We start from the raw sequence: 15,601 nt of genomic DNA, 5'->3' as shown, positions 1-15,601 counted from the left end.
CTTTCCCAATAAAATCCCTTGCTTTGTCAGCACATGTGTCTCCTCCGAAAATTCATTTCTGAGTGTTAGCCAAGAGCCCAGTTTCGGGCCCTGGAAGAGGTCCCCCTTCCTGCAACATTACCAGTGAAAAGGAAACGTTGAGAAAGTTGTGAGATGGGGTGGCATGTTTGTAAAAGGACCGGTAATTTAGGCATCATCAGTCTGACTTAGGCATTTTTTTCCATCCATAGAGATAAGAGAGCAAATCGTTTCTGACAGATTTAGTGACTCTTTGTTTTGGAACTTTATCCTGAATACATTAAGGAAGCTACTCTCATTATTTTGTCCTACTAGTCAAGAACCAGAAGGAATTATACATCCTGCAATTGTTGTTGCTTAGTCACTAAGTCTCATGTCCGACTCTTTGTGACCCCATGAACTGTAACCTGCCTGGCTCCTCTGTCCATGGGATTCTTCAGGCAAGGATACTGCAGTGGGTAGCCACTTCCTTCTCCAGGGGATCTTCCCGATCCAGGGATCAAACCTGAGTCTCCTGCTTGGCAGGCAGATTCTTTACCACTGAGCCATCCTACAGTTGCCCTATTACAAAATTTCAAAACGTTGGAATAAGGATTTACCTTATTCCAAATAAGCTTAAAAACAAAACAAAACAACCAGTTTACAGAATATTGGTGGCTAAATGTTTGAGTTAAAAAAAAAAAAAACTTTCAAAATAGAGTATCAAATTTACATTTACTATTGTCTACCCAGCCATTTTCCACCAAATGTACTCCAAGAGAAATTGCACAAAGTTAAACATTGCTATAGTCCAGTTTGTCAAGGAAATGTAAATCTTAATTTTTAGTTTCAGAAGGAAACTACTATCTTAAAATTTGATTTCCTTTACCATCTGCTAAATACATTGTAGAGAGCATTTAAGTCAAATTTACTTATCTTTACATATGAACAACACTAGGAAATCCTAAAAAAAAAATCTCAGTATGAGTTCTATTCATTTAGAAATGGCTAGAAAAGTAAATCTCACTGGAGGTAAACCCCAAAGAAAAGACCCTGCAGCTCTCAGGAAACATCATTTTTACACTTGAAGGAAGAGTATACTTGAGACATTATGTGTGTGTGTTAGTCACTCAGTCCTGTCCGAGTCTGTGACCCATGGGCTGTAGCCCGAGAGGCTCTTCAGTCCATGGGATTCTCCAGGCGAGAGTACTGGAGTGGGTTGTCATTCTCTTTTCCACTTGAGATACTATACTTAGCAAATAATCTGAAATTCAAAAGGGAAACCTAAGTATTTTGACTTAGTGTTTTCTTTGAAAAAGCAACAACTTCATTTTGATCCAGATTTGATAAATATTTTTCTTCTTACCAGCAATCCAATGGCAATCTGAGTTTCTCATTAGGCAGTCTCCATTTCTGCAGAGCCCTCTGAGAGAAGCATCTCTTCCTGCATGCATCACTGTCACATTGCATGGTCATTACTTACAGTTTAAGAAACATCCCTTTTTCTACCCAAGCAGTATAAATAACACTGAGCCTATTTTCCATTGTGAAAATGGTATTAGGACAATGATAATCAGTTGGCACCACCAAATGTCTAAAAGACTCAGGCAATGACACTCAAAGATGGTCATGTCCACATCCATGTCCAGGAAGAAGCAGAAAAGGAAGTCTTCTGAAGACTTCAAGGGGTCTGCTTGCCAACTGAACCTATCAGGTTTGATGTCCTAGTACTTTCTCCCACTGTCCATGCTTTGTTTATGGATTACTCTTTTGTTTACATGGAGTTGAAGGAATGATGCTAAAGCTGAAACTCCAGTACTTTGGCCACCTCATGCGAAGAGTTGACTCATTGGAAAAGACTCTGATGCTGGGAGGGATTGAGGGCAGGAGGAGAAGGGGATGACAGAGGATGAGATGGCTGGATGGCATCACTGACTCGATGGACGTGAGTCTCAGTGAACTCTGGGAGTTGGTGTTGGACAGGGAGGCCTGGCGTGCTGCGATTCATGGGGTCGCAAAGAGTCGGACACGACTGAGTGACTGATCTGATCTGATCTGATGCTTTCATAGCTTCAATTTACTGAATTCTGGTAGACAGTATCTTGTTAAGGTGGATCAATTGGTGGAAAGAGGATAAAATTCTTTCTGCTTCTTTAATGTATCCAGGTACCACTGGTTTTAAAGCACTCTCCATATGTAGGTCCAGAGATTTAAAAAAATTCAAAGCATCCAAAATTTCACAAAGGTCAGGGTATCAGCTACAAATTAGTAGGTTCAGATGCATAAAGTTTATTTTTGTTCTTGGAAGACTCTTTTTGGGCTTGCTTGTGACTGGATATATCCTATATGGTACTAGATTAAGAGTTACTGCCACTGGGCATCCTGCCAATGTTGGATCTTATTTATTTCTAGTTAACCACTCTACATGCAAGAGGTAAAACCAACATGATACACAACAATAGCCATATTGTTAGGAAATCCAGCACCTGATCACAATCAGGGTAAACCAGGCTTCTCATGCATCAGTTTTCCTCTTAGAAAGTCCATATTGTTCATAATAAAAACTCCAGGGGGGAAACAGGAAGATGAGGCTTGATCTCTAGTTTAAGTTCTTAATGAGGTATGGGGATTACATGAGGAAGAATGTAGGGAATTACAAATATGAGGCTTCTGGATTAAAATCTAAGAAGTGTGTTTCTGGGTAGGTGGTTAGGGACACGTAGGAGAGCTGTGATGGTGGAAGAAATTCCCTGGAGGGTGACAATGCGAACTTGAAACAGAGAGCAAAAGAAATCTGCTGATGCTTACCTCAAAGATCATTAGGTGGTTTGTTTCAGGTGTCAAATGATTGATACCCAAGGAAGGTGGCTATAAGTAGAGGCTATGAATCAGACTGACTGACTCTGCTTTCAGTGTGTGCAGCTAATGTTATGGTTCATCAATGAAGTGCTACTTAATGGATAGGATAGTTGATTGTGGATTATTTTAAGTTGATTTTTCCAGCCTCCAAGATCATACCCTGTGATCTTTACCTCTCAGTATTTATGCCTTTATGCATATCCTCCCATTTTGAATCATGAGTGATCTGTGCAACGAATAGAACATCAGTTCAGTTCAGTCGCTCAGTCGTGTCTGACTCTTTGCGACCCCATGAACCAAAGCACACCAGGCTTCCCTGTCCATCACCAACTCCTGGAGTGGACAAACTCATGTCCATCGAGTCAGTGATGCAATCCAACCATCTCATCCTCTGCCGTCCCGTTCTCCTCCTGCCCTCACTCTTTCCTAGCATTAGGGTCTTTTCCAATGAGTCAGCTCTCCACATCAGGTGGCCAAAGGATTGGAGTTTCGGCTTCAACATCAGTCCTTCCAATGAACACCCAGGACTGATCTCCTTTAGGATGGACTGGTTGGATCTCCTTGCAGTCCAAGGGACTCTCAAGAGTCTTCTCCAACACCACAGTTCAAAAGCATCAATTTTTCGGCACTCAGCTTTCTTCACAGTCCAACTCTCACATCCATACATGACTACTGGAAAAATCATAGCCTTGACTAGACGGACCTTTGTTGACAAAGGTCTCTGCTTTTTAATATGCTGTCTAGGTTGGTCATATCTTTCCTTCCAAGGAGTAAGCATCTTTTAATTTCATGGCTGCAATCACCATCTGCAGTGATTTTGGAGTCCCCCAAAATAAATCCAGCCAACTGTTTCCACTGTTTCTCCATCTATTTGCCATGAAGTGATAGGACCAGATGTCATGATCTTAGTTTTCTAAATGTTGAGCTTTAAGCCAACTTTTTCACTCTCCTCTTTCACTTTCATCAAGAGGCTCTTTAGTTCTTCTTCCCTTTCTGCCATAACGTTGGTGTCATCTGCATATCTGAGGTTATTGATATTTCTCCTGGCAATCTTGATTCCAACTTGTGCTTCTTCCAGCCCAGCATTTCTCATGATGTACTCTCCATATAAGTTAAATAAGTGTGGCAGAGGTGAATTCCTAGGCTAGGTCACCAGTGTTCTTCTAGCTCATTCTTTCTGGAGGAAGGCAGTGACAATATCATGAAGGCAATCAAGGGGTCCTATGGAGAGGCTCCTGTAAGAAGGAACTGAGTCCTCCCACAAAGAGCCAGCACCAACTTGGCAACCATGCCAAGTGGATCCTCCAATCCTAGCTGAGCCTGCAGAAGTCCTTGTTCTCAATCAATATCTGAATGAACCTCGTGGAAACCATGAGCCAGAACTGCCTCACCAAGTGAGACCAGAATTCCTGATCCACAGAACCAGTAAACAAATTTGACTGTCATTTTAAGGTTTTACATGTTGCAGTAATTCATTTCAGAACAATAGATAGCTAAAATTAAACTTCCTCTTCTATACTTTCCATGGGATTTCCCCAGGTCACTCCAGTTGCCTCAAAAACACTTAACCTTGGAAACCAAGCCCCACTCAGGCCTTCTCCTTGTAAGTTACTAACTGTTCACCAAAACCTATTTTCCTCAACATCCTGAGTTATCGGTTAAACCATAGTGTCCAGCCTCCCCGAGGTTAGGTGGGGCCATGCGATTAGGTTTTAGCCAGTAGGGGTGGGAAGAGTTGTAACTTCAAACCTGACTCATGAACTCTCCCAAGTGTGCTCCCCTCTGCTAATTTCCTTCCCTGGTTGATTGGGATGCCACCTTCAGGGTGACCTTTGAAGCCCCATGGTAAAGATGGCATTGCCACTGTCAGGCCAGGACCCTGGAAGACTGAGCAATGTGGACTGTTCCATAACCAAGGAACAATCTTTGTTCTGATACAGCTAAGCTTTGGGGGGGTCTATTTGTTCCACCAATCTAGCCTATTCTAATCTACTTATTGCCAAGTCAGTTTCCAGATTTTCTGGAATCTTTATCAAATCTGTTTTCCAGAAAAATTTCTTTTCACGTGTGCTATTTCTTGAAGGTGCTTTCATAAACTGGTAAACAAATCTATGATAATATGATCACCAAGTGGGCCTGGGTTAAGGATTCAGCAGTGCCAGATATAGCCTGTAATTCAACAAGGTCTGCTGGCGTATCTATATTAAACTAAAGAAGCAACTCCAGAGCATTTCAAGAAACAGCAAGACAGTGAAACAGATTTTGGATGACAGACAGATTTTGAGTGACTCCAGTCACAGCATGAATAAACTTCCAACATTTGGAGGGTGCTGGCACTGAACTATAATCTCCCCCCAGAGTTTTAGTCTGGCTGACTCTAGGGAAGATGTTTTGTCTATAACCTTGGTGACATCACATCATAACGTTTGGAGCTTCTAGACTGGCATTTGGGCTCATTTCTCATATGTAGTTGGCTGAGTATTTTTAATTCTCAAGTGTTTTCCATGTCCTTTAGACATCAACAGAGAGGAAGCCAAATATAGTGATCAGAGGATCTGTGGTTTTGTGATATCCTAAAACATTAAGGAAGATGCAGCTATGTCTTGACAAAAGCATTTTTAGTTTTAGCTTATTTTTTGTTTGTTTTGTGAAAATGAGATAAGAAGAAAAGATTAAAGTAAATATTCACATAGTGTTGGCTACACCTGCAAGGTGATGCCAACTAAGGAAAATTATGCCAGCATCAGATTTTACCTTGATATTTTTTCTCACACACCCTTCTACATAGTTCCCACTGTTATCCAAGTAGTCTGAGAGGAGTGACTGTTGATTATGTCATCTTCTAGCTTACTAACACATTCGTGACCAGAGATATATGACAGCCACAGGTGTTAGTTTCTGCAAAAATCCCCTGGTCAGCAATGTATTAAGGTCTGCAAGTAGTAACAGAGAAGTTTAAGAATGTCTTTGTATGGAGAATAATAGTATGACATATGAAAACATTCTCTTTGTAATTGTGTCTTAACCAGGTACTTCAGAAAGTACAGCCCCAGGCAGAAAGCCTATGCTCAAGTCCTTTGTTAAAAAGTACAATCCTGATTCTTGAAAAAATGGCCGAAAAGGCAGACCTTGAGGTCATCCCCTTGTAGAGGTCCACCAAAATTACAACTATTTACAGAGCAACTATTGGTGAGAAAGACTGAAATCTACTAGAAAAAATCTACAACTCCTGAGATAAAGAAGGAACCAAATGAGCTGTGTAGGAGGGTCAGAGTGATGGTATAATCAACATACATGTCCCCAGATTGATGACCAATAAACAGGAGAATAATTACAGTTGTGGAAGTCCTCTCCAAGGAGGGAGGGGTCTAAGCCCCACAGTGAGCTCCCAAGCCCAGAGAAGCGCCTTAGGAAGACAAGCCCCCAGGATGTTGGGTTTTGAAGGCCAGCAGGGCTTACTTTTCTGAGGCCTGTGTAAGAACCTCCACTCTTAGTGAAAACTCCGATACTTTGGCCACCTGATACTAAGAGCCAGCTCGTTAGAAAAGACCCTGATGCTGGGAAAGATTGAAGACGGGAGGAGAAGGGGAGGACAGAGGACAAGATGGTTGTATGGTATCACCAACTCAATGAACATGAGTTTGAGCAAACTCCAGAAGATGGTGAAGGACAGGAAGCCTGGCATGCTGCAGTCCATGGGGTCACAAAGAGCTGAACTCGACTGAGCATCTGAACAACAACTTTTAGAGAAAGCACAAATTTCACATGCCCTGGGACCCAGAGAAGAAGCAGTACTTAGAAAGGAGCTTGGGTCAGACCCACCTGCTGATCTTGGGCAGGTACCCAGAGAAGGAGGCAACCGGAGTTCATCCGCGAACGCAGAAACGGCTGCCATTTTGGAATCTTCCCTCTACCTTACTAGCCTTAAGACCCAATCTCAACCCATTCCACCAGTCTCTAGGCTCCAGTACTGAGATGGGCAGAAACAGAGCTCCACTCACCAGCAGGCAGGCTGCCTTTAGACCCCCTGAGCCTACAGGGCCACCACTGGACATGGCTCTGTCCACCAGAGTACCCTGGAACTAGCCACAAACATCAGTGTGTGGGACAAGACCCTGGAATCCCAGGGCTCTACCGAAAGAGACCCTGAGTCCCATCACTGTCCACCAGCAAACCAGCTCTAGCCTTGAGACTACCAAAGGGAAGCACTAGCCCCAGGACCACTGCAGCCTGCTGTGGCAGGACCCAGTCAACACCATCAGGCTGGCATCAGCCCGGGACACAGGATCTGGCCCACCAACCAGTAGCCAGAAACCTCCACACAGGGCAGGACCTGGTGACCAAGACCAAAGGCCAGCCACACCTACCAGACCATCCACCGAAGTCAGCCCACCATAACAAAGGACCCATTATGCAGCCCACATAAGTGGCATATAGCTCTGGTGACCAGAGTGGAGTGAGGTGGTGGTAGTATGCATAGGATGTCTCCTACCTAAGAAAAACTTCAAGGTCAGGGAACATAATCTATCAGGCACATAGAAACAAAAACAACAAATTAGGAAAAATGAGGAGATAGAAGAATACGTTTGAAACAAAGAATCAAAATAAAATTCTGAAGAACTAAGTGAAGAGGAGGTAGGCAGTCTACCTGATAAAGAGTTCAAGATAATGACCACAAAGATGACCAAGGAATTTGGGAGAAGAATGGATGGTACAAAATTAATATACAGAAATCTGTTGTATTTCTACATGCTAACAACAAACTATTAGAAACAGAAATTAAGAAACAACCTCACTTATAGTTGCAGCAAGGAGAATAACATACCTAGGAATAAATTGAAGAAGGTAAAATCTGTACTCAGACAACTCTAAGACATTGATGAAAGAAACTGAAGACAACACAAACAGATGGAAAAGTATACCACCTCTTGTATCAGAAGAATTCATGTTTTAATGAGCATGCTGCCCAAAGCAATGTACAGATTCGATACAATCCCTATCAAAACACCAAAGGCATTTTTCACAAAACCAGAACTAATAATTTAAAAATTTGTTTGGAAATACAAACGACCTTGAATAGCCAAAACAATCTTGAGAAAGAACAGAGCTGGAGGTATCAAACTCTTTGACTTCAGACAATACTACAGAGCTAGAGTAATCAAAAAAACTACTGTACTGGGACCAAAAACAGACACAAAGATCAACAGAACAGAATAGAGAGCTTGGAAGCAGAAGCATGCATTTATGGTCAACTAATTTATGACAAAGGAGGCAAGAATGTACAATGGAGGAAAGGCAATCTCTTCAAAAAGTCGTGCTGGGACAGCTACATGGAAAGGAATGAGATTAGAATGTTCCTTCACACTATATACAAACACAAACTCAAGATGGATTGAAGACCTAAATGTAAACCTGGAAAACATAAAAATCCTAGAAGAAAACATAGGCAGAGCACTCTTTGACGTAAATTGTATAAATTTTGTGTTGGGTAGTTCTCCCAAGGCAATGGAAACAAAAACAAAGGAGAGCTAATTAAACTTAAAATCTTTTGCACCCCCAAAGGAAACCATTGACAGCAAAAAGGACAACCTATTGAATATGAGAAAATATTTGCAAATGATATAACAGATAAGGGGTTAGTATCCAAAATACAGAAAGAGCTTACAAAATTCAATTTAAAAATACCCAAACTCAATTAAAAATGGACTGAAAAAAAAATTAAAAAAAAAAAAAAAAAAAACGGACTGAAGACCTGAAAAGATGTCTTTCCATGGAAGACATACAGATGGCATGAGCAAGAAAAGATGCTCAAGATGAACATGAACAAGAAAAAGATGCTCTGACAATCACTAAATTGTCAGAGAAATGCAACTCAAAACATAACTCACTTGTCAGAATGGCTATCATCAAAAAACCACAAATAAAAAATGTTGGTAAGGATGTAGAGAAAGGGAACTCTCATACACAGTTGGTGGGAATGTAAATTGGTACAGCCATTGTGAAAAACACTATGGAGTTCTTCAAAAATATAAAACTAGAACTACAAGATGACCCAGCAATTCTACTTCTGGGTATATATCTGAAGAAAATGAAAACCTAAATTCCAAAAGATACAGGCACCCTAATGTTCACAGCAGCATTACACACAACATCCAAGACATTGAAGCAATCTAAGTGTCTGTCAGTAAATGAATGGATAAAGATGCATTATATATACAATGGAATACTACTCAGTCATAGGAAAGAATGAAATTTTTCCATTTACAATAACATGGATGGGCCTGGCGGGTATTATGCTTAGTGAAATAAGAGACAGATAAAGACAAATACTGTATATTATCAAGGATATGTGGAAACTAAAAATAAACAAATGGATAAAACAAAACTGAAACAAACTCGCAGATATAGAGAACAAACTAGTAGTTTCCAGTGGGGAGCGGGAAGTGTGCAGGGGCAAGATAGGAATAAGGACTAAGGTACAGACTCCTATGTATAAAATAAATAAAATACAAGGATATGTTGCACAGCACAGGGAATCTAGCTCCTATTTTATAATCACTTTAAGTGGAGTATAATCTATAAAAATTTTGAATCACTATGTTGTATGCCTGAAGCTAATATATTATAAATCAACAACACCTCAGTGATAAAGTGAGGTATGATCCGGGGAGCAGAGGCAAGGGTCAAGTGGAGTGGGGCAAGGGAGAGAGGAGTTGCATTTATCCAGTGATTCCATCACCTGTTAGCCAAAAATTCTTTCCACGAGGTGTAAACTCCCCTGAATTTCTGGATTGTACTTGGGGAGGGGCATGTCACTACAGATTAGTTTGCATCTGTTCTGTTCAGTTCAGTTCAGTCGCTCAGTCGTGTCCGACTCTTTGAGACCCTATGAATCACAGCACGCCAGGCCTCCCTGTCCATCACCAACTCCCGGAGTTCACTCAGACTCACGTCCATTGAGTCAGTGATGCCATCCAGCCATCTCATCCTCTGTTGTCCCCTTCTATCTTGCCCCCAATCCCTCCCAGCATCAGAGTCTTTTCCAGTGAGTCAACTCTTCGCATGAGGTGGCCAAAGTACTGGAGTTTCAGCTTTAGCATTGTACCTTCCAAAGAAATCCCAGGGCTGATCTCCTTCAGAATGGACTGGTTGGATCTCCTTGCAGTCCAAGGGACTCTCAAGAGTCTTCTCCAACACCACAGTTCAAAAGCATCATCTGTAATTTATATAAATATAATAAAAATACATGCTCGCTTCTTGTCTGGATGCCATGTTCCTGCTTATTTCACTTTTTTTTATTAATTTTTTTAAATTTTATTTTGTTTTTAAACTTTACATAATTGTATTAGTTTTGCCAAATATCAAAATGAATCTGCCACAGGTAATGAAAAAAATTGTTAAAATTAGATCTTTGTTTCACCTAGAATTTATTTTGAATTATGATATGATGTAAACTTCTAAATTCTAAAATAGCTTATGCATGCATGCATGCTCAGTCACTTCAGTCATTTCTGACTCTTTGTGACCCTATGGACTGTAGCCCACCAAGCTCCTCTGTCCTTGGCATTCTCCAGGCAAGAATACGGCAATGGGTTGCCATGCCCTCCTCCAGGGGATATTCCCGAGCCAGGGATTGAACCCATGTCTCCTGCATTGTTGGCAGCTTCTTTACCCACTGAACCACCTGAGAAGCCCAAAATAGCTTATAAGTAGTCCCTAAATATCTTATTGATTTCTTTTCTCCATCAGGTTGTGGTGCCAGTTGTATCATATATTACATTCATATACCCAGAACATATTCTGAATGAGGAAGAACTTTTCAAAACTAAAAACCAGTAGGGAGAAAAATTAAAGGAGAAATATAATGAGAAAAATTAAGAAAGTAAAAAGCTACTATGTGGGAAAAAATTTGGCAATGAAAATGGAAAAAACTGTTTTTTCCCTGATGATAAAGGTCCTAAAATTTTGTGTGTAAAGGAATCTATAAGAGAAGAAATACAAGTTTCTGGTAAACATAATCATAATAAAAACTAACAAATATGAACAACAGAATGCTGAGTCACCAGACTAATTGCTTTACATGAATCTCATTTCATCTCCACAACAGCCTTATGAAGTAATTGAGTTTAAGTATATTTGGACTGCAAGGAGATCCAACCAGTCCATTTTGAAGGAGATCAGCCCTGGGATTTCTTTGGAAGGAATGATGCTAAAGATGAAACTCCAGTACTTTGGCCACCTCATGCGAAGAGTTGACTCATTGGAAAAGACTCTGATGCTGGGAGGGATTGGGGGCAGGAGGAGAAGGGGATAACAGAGGATGAGATGGCTGGATGGCATCACTGACTCGATGGACGTGAGTCTGAGTGAACTCCGGGAGTTGGTGATGGACAGGGAGGCCTGGCATGCTGCAATTCATGGGGTCGCAAAGAGTCGGACACGACTGAGCGACTGAACTGAACTGAACTGAATTGAATCTCATTTCATCTCCACAACAGCCTTATGAAGTAATTGAGTTTAAGTATATTTTAATTTCAGAAAGATACCAAGATATTATTTATCTTCATTTAGTAAATTAGCAAAGTTCATTGAAATACTGTTTGTGAGAAAATTTCCCAAGACATGAAAAGCACACTTCATAAAAAAAATCATAAATTAAATTTCAGCAATTAAAAAACTTTTGATACTTAAAATACACAATTAAGAAATACAAGAACACAAACTGGAAGAAAACATTTGCATTAAATACCTGATAAAAGGGCTTTTATCCAGAATTTATAAAGAAATCTCAAAACTGAGAGAGAAGATGGTGAAGAACCCATTTAAAAATTAGATAAAAGATTGGAAGAGACACTTCACCAAAGAAGATAGACAGATGGCAGATAAACACATGAGAAAGCTCAACATGATGAGTCAGTAGAAAGATTCAAACTAAAACCACAAGGAGATCCTACTCCATAAACATTAGTATGGCTAGTATTAAAAGATTGGCCATATCATGTGTTGACAAGGCTTTGAATCTAGTGAAATTCTGCTACACTTTGATGGGAATGTTCAGTGGAGTACCACTTTGGAAAAAGAGTTTGCACTGAAAGTCAACTTTAAAATTTCTTATATAAGTATTCACATATCATGTAATCCAGAAATCCCACACTTAGGTATTTGCTCAAGAGAAATAGAAGCATCTTCACAGGAAAACTGGAACACAAATGCTCATAACAGTTTTTTTTTTTTTTTTTTTACAAAATAGCCAAAATGTAAAACAAGCAAAATATCTCAGTGGGAGGAAGAAGGAACAAATTGTGGTAGATCCATACAATAGACTATTCCTCGGCAATAAAAAGCAAGAATTTCTGTAACACAGGAAACTTGGATAGATATCAACAACCTTATGTTGAGTGAAAAAAAACAGATCCAAAAGTGTACTTACTGTGTGATTCTGTTTATACAAAACTCTAGAATAGGTAAACTAGTCTGTAGTGACAGATCAAGGTTTGTCCAGGCCCAGGAAGTAGGGGACACAAAAGAGCATATTTTTGGTAAGATTCTATATCTTAATTATAATAATGGCTGCATACATACATCTTTCAAAACTCCTTGACATTTAAGCTTAAATTGGACTATTTTATTGTAGGTATATTGTACCTTTATAAAGCTGACTATTGAAAATGATTTTCATCCCAGTGGGATTTTGTTTTTATATTACTGAAGCTGAAATACTTAAAAAAAAAAAACAAAAAAAAAACTTGAAAAAAAGTTTTGTTACAAAAAAGAAGCTTTGTTAAAGAAATAATGACATAGCTTCATGCTGAAGAATTATACATTTATTATACAAATTGTGAACACTATTTAATGACATCTGAAACTAATCAAAATGGATTTTTAAGGGAAAGGAGAGTCACATAACTATATGCGAATTGTATTTCTCTTTAGAATTTTCAAATCAGCCATTACAGCTTGAAATTTAATTTCTTCTGTGCTTGTATGCTCCCTTATTATCTTTTTAAGTCGTGGAAAAATGCTTGTTTATATGTGTAGTCTTTATGCAAATTATTGTGCTTCCTAAGGATAACTTTTTCTGTTCCTGACTTTTATTCATAGTGGTGAGGAAAGAAGAACATAAGTACAAAATCTGTTTCTTCAAGATCTGGGAATATACCTAGTAAGGTGAAAAATATATTTTGCAGTGTTTTTTTTTTTCTTTACAGAATTGATCAAAACCAGTCACACTGAAAATATTTCATATGAAATGTTGGTTATACCAACTTTAAATAATAATGCATTTAAATAGGCAGGGCTTATTATGACTGTGCTATTTTCTTTCTTAAAAGTTCAAATTCATGAATTTTTGCACAGTACATGATTTTATGTCTAAAAATAATTATAAAAACTCAGAAGAAAATTATTCACTTTATTTCATATTTGGTCTAAGATTTTTATCCTTTTAATTGTCCTTGTGGGTATCTGTGTCTCAGAGGAGCATCTCACATTCTAGAAGTTACTCCAGGTCTCTTTAACTGAAGGAATGGAATAAAAAATTGAGTTCTCAGGCAAAGCCTGTTAGGGAAATGGAATTTCCTCCCATTTAGTCTTCATAGCTTAAAAAGTACAATGGTCTAGTATAATTCAGGGAATGAATACTTCTACTAATAAAATATTTTAAGATTTATTTTACTTTGCTCAAAACATCTTCAGTGCCTCCCAGACAGCAATGAAATAAAGTCTTCTTTCTGAGAGTGGAATTCAAGGCCTTCCATGACCTGTCTTTGGTCCCACAACTTACCAGCTATGACTTTGGGCAAGGTACTTTTTTTTCTATCTGAGCTTCTAGTTTCTTCATTTCAAAAACTACATAGGAAGAGTTATGTCCTGCTCATAAATTTGATGTGACAAATAAATGAAAAAAAATTTTTTGCTCATATTATATGTATGGCATATAGTGAACAGTTAGTAGAGGGAGATATTTATTTCATGTTGCTATATTTGCCTACTGTGTTGTAACTTAAAGGATCAATGTTGTTTTTATTTTTATTTTTCTCTTGTCTATTCAGTGGGCATTTATTGAAGGCTTACCATTGCCAGGCATCATGCTGGGTGCTGATGCTACAATAGCAAAGGAAATGAACATGGCACCACCCTCAAGAAGGTTTCAATCTCATGGTAAGAGAGTCAATAAATAAGAAATTCAAGAAGAAAAGTAGGTAATGACAAATATTAGCATGGGATGGAGGGATAGGGAGACCCAGTCTTGATGGCTGCTGTTAGAGAAGGCCTGAGAAAGGAGAAGGACCATGCAAAGAGCCGAGGAAGAGGGCATACTGGTAAAGGGAATAGTATGGGCGACGGGCCTGATTTAACATAGTTTGGTAGGTGAATGAGCAGAGAAGAGGCTGAAGACTAATGAGCAAAGGGGAGATAATCCTGAGGTTTGCATAGAAAAGCCTCCAGCGGCCAGATGTTGGGGGCTTGGCAGGGAGTTTGGGCAACATTCTATGTGCTGTGGAAAACCATGGCAGAAATCTACATGGCCAAAAGACCATTCTTGCAGGAGCTGAGACTGGAATGAATGGAACTTGGTAGGTGGGATGGTAAGGAAGGGGACAAGAGTGGAAGAAGATGTCTAGCATCTGGCTTCTGCTTGCCCCTTAGTCCTCAGCTGTGTTCCTTTCCCTGTGGCCTCCAGTTCTTCAGCCACTTCTATCTTCCTCTCCATGTGACACGCTGGGTCTTTGCACCATTTATTTTCTCTGCCCGGAATGCTCTTCACCCAGATCACTGACAGACTGGCTGGTTCTTATTCTTTGGGTCACAGCGCATAGTCACCTTTTCAGAGAGGCCTTTCTCCCTTCTTGCTGGATGCATAACTAAGACTTTTTTTGAATCAATGCAAATTGATTCAAAATTTGCAATGCGATATTTAGCTCATTATAAAAAGGGTGCATGATGAAAAGAATAAACCTAATATTTGAGTAAATAAATGTAATTGTTTCTACAAGTAAGTCATGGAAGACTTTAGTAGCTGATTTCGAAAGCTTGCAGCTGAAGTGCAGAAAACGTTTCTCAGCACTGTCAACCACTCACCAGCTCTTGCAGTCACCATAATGCTACTACTGACTAACAGTAGAGGAGCAAATGGTTTGGGGTTTTCTGCTTTTCCTCTGGCAGCCTCTTCTTGTCTTCATGGTCTTTGTAGTCTGCAGTACGAACATATGCAGAGGTTTATCACGGGTGTTGTAAAACATGCTTTTTAAAAAGTTTCACCTCGTTAGGAAATTTGGAGGTATAATATTTGGCATTCTGCTTTTAACTCATCTTAACAAGATGCAAAGAATTCCCAAGGAGGATATTTTCTCAAAATTATAACCTAAGTGGAGTCCGATAACTAAAAGTTAAACATATATCTTAAAGAGTTTTGTTTGTTCATCTGTCAGTCTATTTCCTTATTTATTTAACTAGTTAAAAGTTCTTCACAACCGCATTTTTACCTAAATAACATTAACAGCTTGCATGATCATCACATAGCGTAGCAATTACTCTACAGTTATAGTGATAATAAACACAAATTTTAATTTTAACTAAGTCTTTGTAGAATCTGAAGCATAAGATAGATTTTTCATTTCTGATTATGTCTATAATGTTTATCTACAGTTAAAAATAAATACTCAGATATTAACAATGAATCTTAATGATGTATTTTGTTTTTATTTCTGATGTTACTTTCATTAGTAAGGCTGGAAACCCACAT

General features: G+C 39.2%; 1 protein-coding gene across 4 annotated transcripts in view; it reads right to left on the bottom strand.

Moving 5' to 3' along the window:
* AKAP6 (A-kinase anchoring protein 6) overlaps positions 1-15,601 on the bottom strand; it is a 657,364-nt gene that overhangs the window by 18,991 nt on the left and 622,772 nt on the right. The window contains exon 20 of one of the 4 annotated variants that reach the window (XM_055555601.1): positions 14,938-15,050. The exons of the other annotated variants lie outside the window; for them this stretch is intronic. The gene's annotated coding sequence lies outside the window, so the exon portion shown is untranslated. The remainder of the gene's footprint in view (positions 1-14,937; positions 15,051-15,601) is intronic. 4 annotated transcript variants of the gene reach the window in all.

This window comes from Bubalus kerabau, chromosome 19 (genome assembly GCF_029407905.1).
Source record: "Bubalus kerabau isolate K-KA32 ecotype Philippines breed swamp buffalo chromosome 19, PCC_UOA_SB_1v2, whole genome shotgun sequence".
Lineage (NCBI taxonomy): Eukaryota > Metazoa > Chordata > Mammalia > Artiodactyla > Bovidae > Bubalus > Bubalus kerabau.
This window is presented reverse-complemented; position numbering and strand designations above follow the sequence as displayed.